General features: G+C 39.2%; 1 protein-coding gene across 6 annotated transcripts in view; it reads right to left on the reverse strand.

The window, feature by feature from the left end:
- The window catches only part of OSBPL3 (oxysterol binding protein like 3), a 205,539-nt gene that overhangs the window by 129,077 nt on the left and 63,462 nt on the right, over positions 1 to 13,000 (reverse strand). The window contains exon 2 of one of the 6 annotated variants that reach the window (XM_061198597.1): positions 5,391 to 5,441. The exons of 4 other annotated variants lie outside the window; for them this stretch is intronic. The gene's annotated coding sequence lies outside the window, so the exon portion shown is untranslated. Of the gene's footprint in view, positions 1 to 5,365; positions 5,442 to 13,000 lie in introns of all 6 variants that reach the window. One more of the 6 variants, XM_061198596.1, reaches the window with a different exon arrangement.

Consider the following 13,000-nt stretch of genomic DNA (forward strand, 5'->3'; position numbering starts at 1 on the left):
TAGTCAACCTTCCAGAAAAAGAATTCAGAATAATGATAGTGAAGATGATCCAGGACCTTGGAATAAGAATGGAGGCAAAGATTGAGAAGATGCAAGAAATGATTAACAAAGACCTAGAAGAATTAAAGAACAAACAAACAGAGATGACGAATACAATAACTGAAATGAAAACTACACTAGAAGGAATCAATAGCAGAATAACTGAGGCAGAAGAACGGATAAGTGACCTGGAAGACAGAATGGTGGAATTCACTGCTGCGGAACAGACTAAAGAAAAAAGAATGAAAAGAAATGAAGACAGCCTAAGAGACCTCTGGGACAACATTAAATGCAACAACATTCGCATTATAGGGGTCCCAGAAGGAGAAGAGAGAGAGAAAGGACCCGAGAAAATATTTGAAGAGATTATAGTCGAAAACTTCCCTAACATGGGAAAGGAAATAGCCACCCAAGTCCAGGAAGCACAGCGAGTCCCATACAGGATAAACCCAAGGAGAAACACGCCAAGAAACATAGTAATCAAAGTGGCAAAAATTAAAGACAAAGAAAAATTATTGAAAGCAGTAAGGGAAAAACGACAAATAACATACAAGGGAACTCCCATAAGGTGAACAGCTGATTTCTCAGCAGAAACTCTACAAGCCAGAAGGGAGTGGCATGATATACTTAAAGTGATGAAAGGGAAGAACCTACAACCAAGATTACTCTACCCAGCAATGATCTCATTCAGATTTGATGGAGAAATCAAAAGCTTTACAGACAAGCAAAAGCTAAGAGAATTCAGCACCACCAAACCAGCTCTACAACAAATGTTAAAGGAACTTCTCTAAGTGGGAAACACAAGAGAAGAAAAGGACCTACAAAAACAAACCCAAAACAATTAAGAAAATGGTCATAGGAACATACATATCGATAATTACCTTAAACGTGAATGGATTAAATGCTCCAGCCAAAAGACACAGGCTTGCTGAATGGATACAAAAACAAGATCCATATATATGCTGTCTACAAGAGACCCACTTTAGACCTAGGGACACATACAGACTGAAAGTGAGGGGATGGAAAAAGATATTCCATGCAAATGGAAATCAAAAGAAAGCTGGAGTAGCTATACTCATATCAGATAAAATAGACTTTAAAATAAAGAATGTTACAAGAGACAAGGAAGGACACTACATAATGATCAAGGGATCAATCCAAGAAGAAGATATAACAATTATAAATATATATGCACCCAACATAGGAGCACCTCAATACATAAGGCAACTGCTAACAGCTATAAAAGAGGAAATCGACAGTAACACAATAATAGTGGGGGACTTTAACACCTCACTTACACCAACGGACAGATCATCCAAAATGAAAATAAATAAGGAAACAGAAGCTTTAAATGACACAATAGACCAGATAGATTTAATTGATATTTATAGGACATTCCATCCAAAAACAGCAGATTACACGTTCTTCTCAAGTGCGCATGGAACATTCTCCAGGATAGATCACATCTTGGGTCACACATCAAGCATCAGTAAATTTAAGAAAATTGAAATCATATCAAGCATCTTTTCTGACCACAACGCTATGAGATTAGAAATGAATTACAGGGGAAAAAACGTAAAAAACACAAACACATGGAGGATAAACAATACGTTACTAAATAACCAAGAGATCACTGAAGAAATCAAAGAGGAAATCAAAAAATACTTAGAGACAAATGACAATGAAAACATGACAATCCAAAACCTATGGGATGCAGCAAAAGCAGTTCTAAGAGGGAAGTTTATAGCTATACAAGCCTACCTCAGGAAACAAGAAAAATCTCAAGTAAACAATCTAATCTTACACCTAAAGGAACTAGAGAAAGAAGAACAAACAAAACCCAAAGTTAGCAGAAGGAAAGAAATCATAAAGATCAGAGCAGAAATAAATGAAACAGAAACAAAGAAAACAATAGCAAAGATCAATAAAACTAAAAGCTGGTTCTTTGAGAAGATAAACAAAATTGATAAGCCATTAGCCAGACTCATCACGAAAAAGAGGGAGAGGACTCAAAAATGGGCTGAAGACCTAAATAGACATTTCTCCAATCATTCAGCTCAATATTAAAGAAACAAACAACCCAATCCAAAAATGGGCAGAAGACCTAAATAGACATTTCTCCAAAGAAGACATACAGATAGCCAAGAAGCACATGAAAAGGTGCTCAACATCACTAATTATTAGAGAAATGCAAATCAAAACTACAATGAGGTATCACCTCACACCAGTTAGAATGGGCATCATCAGAAAATCTACAAACAACAAATGCTGGAGAGGGTGTGGAGAAAAGGGAACCCTCTTGCACTGTTGGTGGGAATGTAAATTGATACAGCCACTATGGAGAACAGTATGGAGGTTCCTTAAAAAACTAAAAATAGATTTACCATATGATCCAGCAATCCCACTACTGGGCGTATACCCAGAGAAAACCATAATTCAAAAAGACACATGCACCCCAATGTTCATTGCAGCACTATTTACAATAGCCAGGACATGGAAGCAACCTAAATGCCCATCGACAGACGAATGGATAAAGAAGTTGTGGTACATATATACAATGGAATATTACTCAGCCGTAAAAAGGAACAAAACTGAGTCATTTGTTGAGACGTGGATGGATCTAGAGACTGTCATACAGAGTGAAGTAAGTCAGAAAGAGAAAAACAAATATCGTATATTAACGCATGTATGTGGAACCTAGAAAAATGGTACAGATGAGCCGGTTTGCAGGGCAGAAGTTGAGACACAGATGTAGAGAACAGCCATATGGACACCAAGGGGGGAAAACTGCGGTGGGGTGGGGATGGTGGTGTGCTGAATTGGGCGATTGGGATTGACATGTATACACTGATGTGTATAAAATTGATGACTAATAAGAACCTGCAGTATAAAAAAACAAACAACTAATAGTAAACTTTCATTGGGTTATCTGTATGGAAATATGTTAATATAAATGTTTCAGACATTACGTGAAATTTCTAAAAATCTTATATGTTCTGGTATGATGTTATAAGTCATAATTCTAGTTAATACTTTAGAATGTATATCTCAGAAATAACTAAATTTCCTTGTCAATTGCACTATTATGAACTTTCATCAAATCTTTAACCATGGTCATTTTTAAGTCTTTTGTCATTTACAGACCGTTCTGGGTGTACTCTGATGCTTTTGCAAATATGTTCCTATAAAAGGGTTTCATCTTCAAGGAATTCATAGAAAAGACTCTGACAAGTACAGGTTTCTGGTAACTGTACTGCTGAACTGAATGAATAAGCATTTTCAGAACTCTAATGAAAAACTAATGAACTCATAAAAGTGCTAACAAAAGATCAAGATGAAAAAAAAAATTAATTACATGGGACTGAGTGAACTGATGAGGATGATTATAATTTTTGTGACTTTCTGTTTGAATTAAAAAAAAAAAAATCCCACAAGGACTCAGAGGCAAAGAATATACAAATCAAGTTTCACTGCAAAGTAAAGGAGCTGTTACAGTGGAGGATTACTGGACTGAATGTCAATATTACGACATAGTATGAGTGTGTTTCTTGTTTGGTAATTGCAATCATTGTTGCTTTTGTTGTGGTCATCCATGTACAATGCTTGGTGTCAGTCTATTTATCTCTTGTAAAAATAAAATACAGTGTGTGTGTGTGAAAAAAAAAAAAAGAATTCAGAACCATCTTACAAGGTACAAGGAAAGTTTTTGCTCCATGAGGACGTGGGAAAGGCAACAGATATTTAGTTTCTATCTATCATTTCTCAGGCATCATGCTAGATACTTTTATAAATGTTACATTTTTAAATTCTCAGGACTATCCTTTGACTTAGGTCCTAAGCTTTATATTACAGTTAGAAAAATGAGACAGAGCTAGTGGTCAAACTTTTGTAATCTGCCTGACTCCAAATCCATACCTTTTATACAAGAATAGTGAGGTTAGACCTGAAACTGAATTCATGGCTACTTCAAAGTTACGTTTCTAATGTGACTTCATGACGGCAGAGAAAAGATATCTCAAAGTACGTGAGGTAGAAGAGTAAATATCAACATCACATCAAAAAATTATCTTCACAAATTTGTTGAACTCACACCTCCCAATTTTAAAACTAACTACGAAGCTACAGGAATCAAGACAGTGTTTACTGGCAGAAAGATAAACATATAGCTAAAAGGAGGGAAGTAAGAATGCAGAAATTAAACTCTCACTCTTATGGTCAATTCATTTTGACAAAGGTACCAAGATGATTCAATGGGGGAAAGGAGTCTTTTCAACAAATGGTGCTGGGAAAAGGAGATATTCACATGCAAAAGGATGAAGTTGGACCCTACTTCATACTACATACAAAAATTCACCCAAAATTGACCAAAGTCCTAAATGTAAAAGCTAAGACTATAAAACCTTTAAAAGAAAACACAGGGGTAAATTTTCCTGATCTTGGATTAGGTCAGAGTCTCAGATATGACACCTAAAGCAAAAGCAATAAAGAAAAAAAAATAGTAAGTTGGACTTTATTACAATTAAAAACTTTTATGCTTCAAAGGATAAAATCAAGAGAATGAAAAGACAAGCCAAGAACAGGAGAAAATACTTGCAAGTCATATAGTTGATATGGGTCTATTATTTAGAGTATAGAAATAATTCTTACAACCCAACAATGAAAAAATAACCCAATTTTTTAAGCAGGCAAAGAACTTGAATAGACATTTCTCCAAGGAAGACACACAGGTGGTCAATAAGCAGATGAAAAAACATGCTTAACATCATTAACCATGAAAGAAATGCAAACCAAAATTACAAAAAAAAAAAAAAAAGAGAGAGAAGCAAACAAAAAGGCAGACAATAACAGTGGTTAGCAAGGACGTTGAGAAATTGAAACTCTCATGCTCTTTGGTGGCTATGTATACTTTGAAAAACAGTCTGGCAGTTCCTCAAAATATTAAACATAGTTACCATATGAGGCAGCAATACCACTCCTAGGTATATACCCAAGAAACCTGAAGATGTATGTCCACACAAAAACTTGCACAAGAATATTCATAGCAGCAGAATTCATAATAGTTAAAAGGTAGAAAAACCCCAATATCTATCAACTGATAAATGGATAAACAAAAATAAAATATCTATATGGTATGGACTGATTGATTGTGTAGTCCCAGAATTCATATATTGAAGCGTAATCCCCAATGTGATGGTATTTGGAGATGGGGCCACTGGGAGGTAATTAAGTCATGAGGGTGGAGCCCTCATGAATGGGATTAGTGGCCTTAGGCTTGCTTCCTGTCTCTGCTCTCAGCCATGTGAGGATACAACAAGAAGATAGCTACCTACAAACCAGGAAGGGGTGCTCACCAGACAGCGGATCTGCAGGCACCTGGTCCTTGGACCTCCCAGCTTCTAGAACTGTAAGAAATAAATGTTTGTTGTTTAAGTCACCCAATCTATGGTAATTTCTTATAGCAGCTTGGACTAAGATACCATACAATGAAATATTATTCAGCTACAAAAGGGAATGAAACATTGAGTCAAGCTACAATGTGGGTGAACCTTGAAAACATCATGCTAGGGACTTCCCTGGCGGTCCAATGGTTAAGACTCCGAGCTTCCGATGCAGGGGGCTCAGGTTTGATCCCTGGTTGGGGAACTAAGATCCTACATGCTATGCAATATGACCAAAAAAAAGAAAAAGAAAATATTATGCTAAGTGAAGGAAGCCAGATAAAAAAGGCCACATATTGTATGCCTCTATTTACATGAAATGCCCAGAATAAGCAAATCTATAAAGACAGGAAGTAGATAAGTGTTTGCCAGGGCTTGGGATTTGTTTTGGGGATGATGGAAATGTTCTGGAACTAATTCCAGTTGCACAATTTTGTGAATGTACTAAAAAATATATCACTGACTTACATACTCTGGATTCTACATATAAGTGATATCATATGATATTTGTCTTTCTCTGTCTGGCTTACTTCACTTAGTATGATAAACTTATATACTCTAAAAGGGTGAATTTTGTGGTATGTGAATAATATATCAATAAAAAATATCTTAGCCTCCTAAAAATAATCTTTGAATCAAATAGAATCTGATATTAGTTATCTATTTTCTCCCACAAAAACCACTGGCATTGAGGTGAATCTACTTTTGCTGAATCAGATATGTAACACTGGGATCTAGTCCTAAGATTCAAAAAATAAAGAACTATTCTGTGCACTGAAAGATAAATAAACTTCAATAGGAAAGTTCTGAGAACTCCACCATGACTAAAATAGCATACTCAATTGAAAACAAACAAACAAAATTATATCAACATGGGAGCCTATAACTTCAGATTGGGCTCTATGAAGTCTTCAGAATGCATATGCTCTAGTGACCTCATGGAAAGGAAAGAATGAAATAGCAAGTCAAAGGTCAAAGTCAACTCCAACACATGGAAACACCAATATGAATTATGTCAAGACTTGTCAATCCTGGCTGCCACATTAGTCATCCTAGAACTCACAAATAGATCGTGGAGACTCCTCATTTGAGAGGCTGTTGACAATCATATCCAAAGATGAAACATGGGTCCTCCAAGACCTCAAAGGCTTTCTTCTATCGTGGTAGGCAGTACTGGCTTAGGTCACTGAGGGCCTATTTACAAGCAATCAGGGGTCTAATTAAAACCCTTACTGAATGACTAAAAGCCAAATCTGGACATGATGTTAAAATGATGACCTTCAAGCTCAAATCTGGATGTGACGTTAAACTGACCTTGAAGCTCCAAAGCAGTTGGTTGATCTTTGATCTGTATGCTTGCTTTACATTTAGCAATGACTTAGGCCCACATTTAAAAAAAAAAAAAAAAAGAGTTACTACATCTCTAATTCTCAGAAATACCACCATGTAGGTTAAAATAGATATGCACGTGTACACACATACTCACACAGACCAACGCATCACAAGTCAAAAGAACCACCCAAGCTAATGAAAAGCCTGCAATTCATTGTCTGCAGTCAAAAGAGAAAGATAGATGGAGCAATCACAGATAATTCCAAATTTTGAGAGGTTATATTCCCAAAAGGTAGTTATAAATCAGCTGTTTGAAACTTGAAACACATTTTCTCATAGAAATCTGTTAGCTTGTGGTCACATACCCAGGTGAGACCAGGGAGACCAATGCAATGCATGTGAAGCAGAAAGTTGATGGCACTTCCTAGAGGGGGAAAATGTCTTCCAAGTTCAACTCCTAATGTAGCTCAATAGTGGCAGTGCCCCGGCTGCAGCATGGGGAAATAGGGTGCACACTCTCTGGTCTTGTCCGTCCCCAGATATCCTAAACTGGTGAACAAACAGGCCCTGGGCCACATGGGAAACCCACCCCACTCCCATTCAGACACATGAATCCTTCACAGGGGATCTCTCTGTGACTGCGAGGGCCTGTGGCTTTTTGCTGCTCTCCCAAAGTTTTAATTTCAGTAAGTGTCTGCTTATCCAGAAGTGAAAGCAAACAAGACTTCTCATTACAGAATTTTTAAAAATATTTTTTTGTTGAAATACAACATGCATACAGAAAGTCAAATTACTGGATTTTAAAAAATATATATTTCATAGGGAAGATACATGAAAAGTAGTGACTTTCAGCAACTTCTCAATGTCTCTTGTGGTCAATACAAATTCTGTTTTTCATCACCCTTGTGTCCTACGCCCAGCACAGAGGCTGTACATAGTGGGCACCTCGAAGACGTGTGGGATCTCTGTACCTTTAACTTCATTAGTATTGTGGATGTAATTTATTTTTAAAAATACCTTAGAATAACTTACATACACTGTGATAGTGACCTTGAGCAATTTGCCTCTTTGTGCCTCAATTTCCTTAACCAGGGAATCATTCTCACCCAGGGAATTGTGTGGCTGAGTGACCACAGTAGGAAGGAAATTAAATTTTCAGTGGATACCTTGGTGCCTTCAGAATGTGGTTTCACAAATACATACCACCCATTAAACAATCGAAGAAACGGAATGCATTATGTGAGTCATCATTACAGTGAACCCCAAATGAGAGTTGGGAGTGTGTAATAACTCGGGACGCCCTCCCTAGCCCCTCTCCCGCCACCTCCTTGTCCCTCCTCCGGCCCTCCTCAGACTTACACTGAGCTACTGGCTCAGGCCCCATCCTCAGTCTGACCTCATTCTAGCCTGACCACCTGGTTCTGATTCACAGCCTTGCTGTCAACCCTGCTATTTGTGTTTCATTCCCCAGTCCTGCTTCAGAATTTCAGGTCAAGGATCTCGGTTCCTCCTCTAACAACCAGCCACACTCTCACTGACCCAGAGTTTCTTGGGTGAAAGTGATGGATCATCCTCCTTACAGAAAACCACAGGGCCAATTCTGAATTGAAAGTTCCCTTATTAACTTAGGGTCAGTACAGAAAAGGGGGTGGGGTGGGGAAGGAAGGGTTGAGTGACAGTTTTAGAACCAGAAGAAAAGAAAAAGGAAACATGTAAGTGTGACCATCAGGATACTCTGCAGTATTGCGCCACACCCCCTTCACACACACAGTATCAGAGAGGGACCAATTAAGCCAATTCTTCACTTTAGGGACAGCAAATACATTCCTAGAAGATAGTTTCTGTCAATCATGATAGACTATCTATCAAGAGAGGGTCTTCACTAATCTCACTCCTTTCTTTAATAGGCCCACAAAAGAACACAGGGCACACTTGCAGGAGGCAGCTCATCATGTCTGGGGGGGTCAGGACTACAGTCTTAGTACAGGCACTTACAACAGGGCTCCTCTCCTCAGCACCCTTCTCTCTGAGAACCAGCCTCGCCCCGTGCCCCGCCCCTCCCTGGCCACTGGGATGACCCACACCAAGGGCAGCCACTGCACTGACCAAGCTGAGCCAACCAGATTCTCTTTGTCCAGAATTCATAAGTAGACACAGGGACCAAGGCAGCCTCTGATGGCCACTGAACTTAAAGACAAGTGGGACCGCCGGGGACAGGGGTTGGGGGGCTGGGGGTAGGTGCTATTTTTCACCAGGTGCTGGGAAAGCAGAGATGAGAGGGAAAAAGCAGGGAAAGCAGCATGGCAGGGCCTGTAGACAGAGAGAGGGACTGACAGACGAGGAGAGACGGGCAGACCAGAGACACAGAGAAAGGCAGAGTGAGACACACAGGAAGACAGACAGACAACACACACATGCAGTGAGACAGATCCAGAAGCAAAGTAACAGATGCACAGAGAGACAAATCAGATGGGGAGGCCAACGGGGGTGGGCGGCCTGGTGGGGAGAATGGAGGACCGGATGGATTTCTGCCGTGTCTGAGGCCCTGCCAAGTTCCAGCTGTGCCTCCAGCTTCCTGCCCAAGGGCTCTGTGAGCTACCCCTACATCAGTCCAATAAAATCTCCCCTTTCCTGATCCAGTTTGAAATACTATTTTTCACATATGAAATAAGAAAGTAATTTTGAGTATCAAAACCCAATGAGAGGAGGGATTGGCAGATTTTGACACATATTGCTGATAGCGGTATAAATAAATAAAAATGTTTGGGAAACCTATTTAATGACTGTTATCAAAATGCTATAAAATAGTCTTACCCTATTATGAATCTTACTCAAGATTCATAACAGGGGAAAAGTGGATACAACCTTAACGCCCAACATTAGAGGATAAGTTGAGCAAATTAGAACTAGAATATATTATTTTATACAATGAATAATATTGCTTCTAAAGATATTTGTGAAGAATATAACATGTAAATTATTCGTGTTTAAAGAAAAATACTAAATATAAAAGTGCACAGAACTATGTAAAAATGCATATTGAAAATAAGAATCACAGGAAATGCTCAAAGAGATAATAGGGGCTACATTTGGAGGGCAAATCAAAGGGGGTTTTTCCCTCTCTTTTGCTTATTAATTTTCTGTAGTTTCAACATTTTTATAATGAGAATATATTCAAGATGATATATTTAATCACTTAAAATCAAATGGTAGGGGGAGTAGTAAGAGTCTACCCCTTACACTTTTGTACTTGTTTTTCTCGAGTTGTAACCTTCCTATTACTGTAGTATCCAGTATGGATTCTTACAAAGAATTGCCAACTTGAAGAACCAAGGTCACCCAGTTAAGCTCCTTTGCTAATATTGTCACTCGGACATTAATTTCCTAACATTTCCTCAGTGCCTGCCTACCTTGTGTCAGGCTGGGTTTAACTGGTGTGGATACTCTGCTGGGCAACTTATGACTTTCTGAGGCAGCCAATTCCATTTTTAAATGTTTTGATGATGTCAATGATCTCCAGCTTCATCAGCTGCCCCGAGGCCTATCTGAGCATTCACCAACCTGATGGTGGTCAGAAGACTGTTCCATGTCCAAAAAAGATCCCCTTTCTCCCGGGATATTTAGATCTATGGCTGTGCTGCTTAAGGTTCCGCTTGGGAATCAGATTTGTCCTGTCGCAGGCTGGTTGGTTGTTTCCTTTCTTTAGGGATGATACAAATCAGCTATATAGATTCTCTTTCTCACTTCTTTTTTATGTGCATATGCATGTATATGCAAAGGGACAAGGGAGGGGGCATAAAAATTTATCACTTTTATATACGTCTTCGGATATTTATAACATAAGAGCACAGTGAACACATACATACAATGAATGTTCAAAAAATGTTATTAAAGATTACTAAATGGCACGAATACAGAGTGTGGTGTTTTCAATTCCATATATATGAACACAGGAACCAACAGCTGAATCAGAAATTATCCTGGTAGGCCTTTCACTGACCTATGGCTACCATAACAAATTCCCCTCGGTTTCCCCTTTTAACATAAACCCCAGAAGCACGTGGAGAAGGTGAGGTCGGTATATTTACCTGACTTTGTTATTTGCCGTCTGGACCTTGGAACACTAGGAAGGATGCCCACCTACAGTAATACGTGGCCAGACACCTTTTCAAGAACAGAAGAAATAGTCCAATTCCAGCCCAAATACTCTCAAGACCCAAGACGGTTTCCACATCTCTCCTGGCCGGGCCTCTCAATTCATAACAAAAACTTTCTTCCTTCCAAATGGCCAGTAGGCAGGCCTGCTTGAAGGGAGAGGTACTGAATGTCTCAAATGAGTTCTACAAGGATGGCTTTCCTTCCAAGTTAAACTCCTGAGGAAGAAATCCCTCCCTGCAAGAGCGATCTCCAGCTTCTCAGAGCTACAAACGCACTCAGGGTCCCCATTCAGATGGGAACGTATCACTGCCTTTCTCTTTCACTGTTTGTAGCAAACAGTATCACTGGGTTACATCCAGGAGGAGAAAAGTGGGAAGAGAGGTGGGTTTCTCCTAACGGTGTGTTTAAGTCAGGCTTCCTCCTTTACACTTTACTGTGGTTAGAGCTCAGAGAGCTGGCTCGGAGGACAAGTCCAACTTCACAGCCATTACTGTACCCATCTTTGTGACATGAAAAGGTTGAGTAGAATAACTGTTTTGGTTTCCGTGGATCACTTTTAAGACAAGATGGCAGAGCTGGAGTTAGAAAGATAAAAAGCTTATTCTGTTTCATTAAAGTGATTCTTAAATAGCTCTGGAGGGAAACCTTATCAGCCCTCAGTTTTGCACTTGTGTGATGAAGAGGAAGACACAATTACTAGATGTGCTCCTATCACAGGGATTGGTATGCAGTGGTAACTAGAACCTATTATTTCTTTATATCTAGAACAATTACCCCCTAAGTGTAATCTGAATTGAGGAAAATGATAGCGACCTATTTGCAGCTACAGAAGCAGTGGACAACAGTTCATAAAAAGCTCTCTAGCCTGCAGTTTGAACAAGTCAGGTCATGTCATGCCCCTGTTCAAATTTTTTCAGTGTTCACTCATTACCTACAAATAATAGATGTCTGGCTGCAAATCAGAATCATCCATAGATTTATTTCATTTCATTTTAGGCTGTGCCACCGCGCGCAGCTTGTGGGATCTCAGTTCCCTGACCAGGGATTGAACCCAGGCCACAGCAGTGAAAGCCCGGAATCCTAACCACTGGACCACCAGGGAAGTCCCATCCATGGATATTTTAAAGAAAAATGCACACTCACGTCCTCTTCCTGAAGATGGCAATTCAACAGTCCTGGGATCTAGGTAAGAACAATTTTTTAAAATCCTTCCAGACAACTAAAATGCACAGGATTGAGAACTACCGACTTACAAAAGGAAGTCTCAGGTCTTCTGTGCTACACACGAGCCTTGATTCCCGTAACTATCCACCTCACATTTCACCTTCCAGCAACACTAATCCACTTGCAGTTCCCCACAAACCGCCCCTGAGCCTTTGCAGCAGCCGCCCTGCCCCCAATGTACACATGGCAGAGTAGTCCCCCTTGAGGTTGCAGCTCCAATGACACTTTCTATCCACTCCTCCCTAACATTCCCAGACACACAAAAGAAAAAGAGAAAGGAGTATCAGCACACTACTACAGAAAATCATCAAATCACAAAGGAAGCGAGCAAGAGAAGAAAAAAGGAACAAAGGAATTACAGAACAGTCAGAAAAGAATTAACAAACTGGCAATAAGTACATACCTATCAATAATTATTTTGAATGCAAATGGAATAAATTATCCAATCAAAAGACACAGAGTGGCATGGCACAATGAATTAAAAAAAAAAAAAGACCCATCATTACTCTGCCTACAAGACACTCACTTCATATGCAAGGACACACACAGACTGAAAGTGAAGGGATGGAAAAAGATACTCCACGCAAACAGAAACCAAAAGAAAGCTGGGGTAGCAATACTTATATCAGACAAAACAGACTTTAAGACAAAGGCTGTAATAAGAGACAAAGAAAATCATTACACAATGATAAAGGGGTCAATCCAACAAGAGGATACGATATTTGTAAATGTTTATGCACCCAGCATAGGGACACCTAAATATATAAAGCAAGTATTAACAGACCTAAAGGGAAAAAGAGACAGTAACA

The sequence above is a fragment of the Eubalaena glacialis genome, chromosome 8 (genome assembly GCF_028564815.1).
Source record: "Eubalaena glacialis isolate mEubGla1 chromosome 8, mEubGla1.1.hap2.+ XY, whole genome shotgun sequence".
Classification (NCBI taxonomy): Eukaryota; Metazoa; Chordata; class Mammalia; order Artiodactyla; family Balaenidae; genus Eubalaena; species Eubalaena glacialis.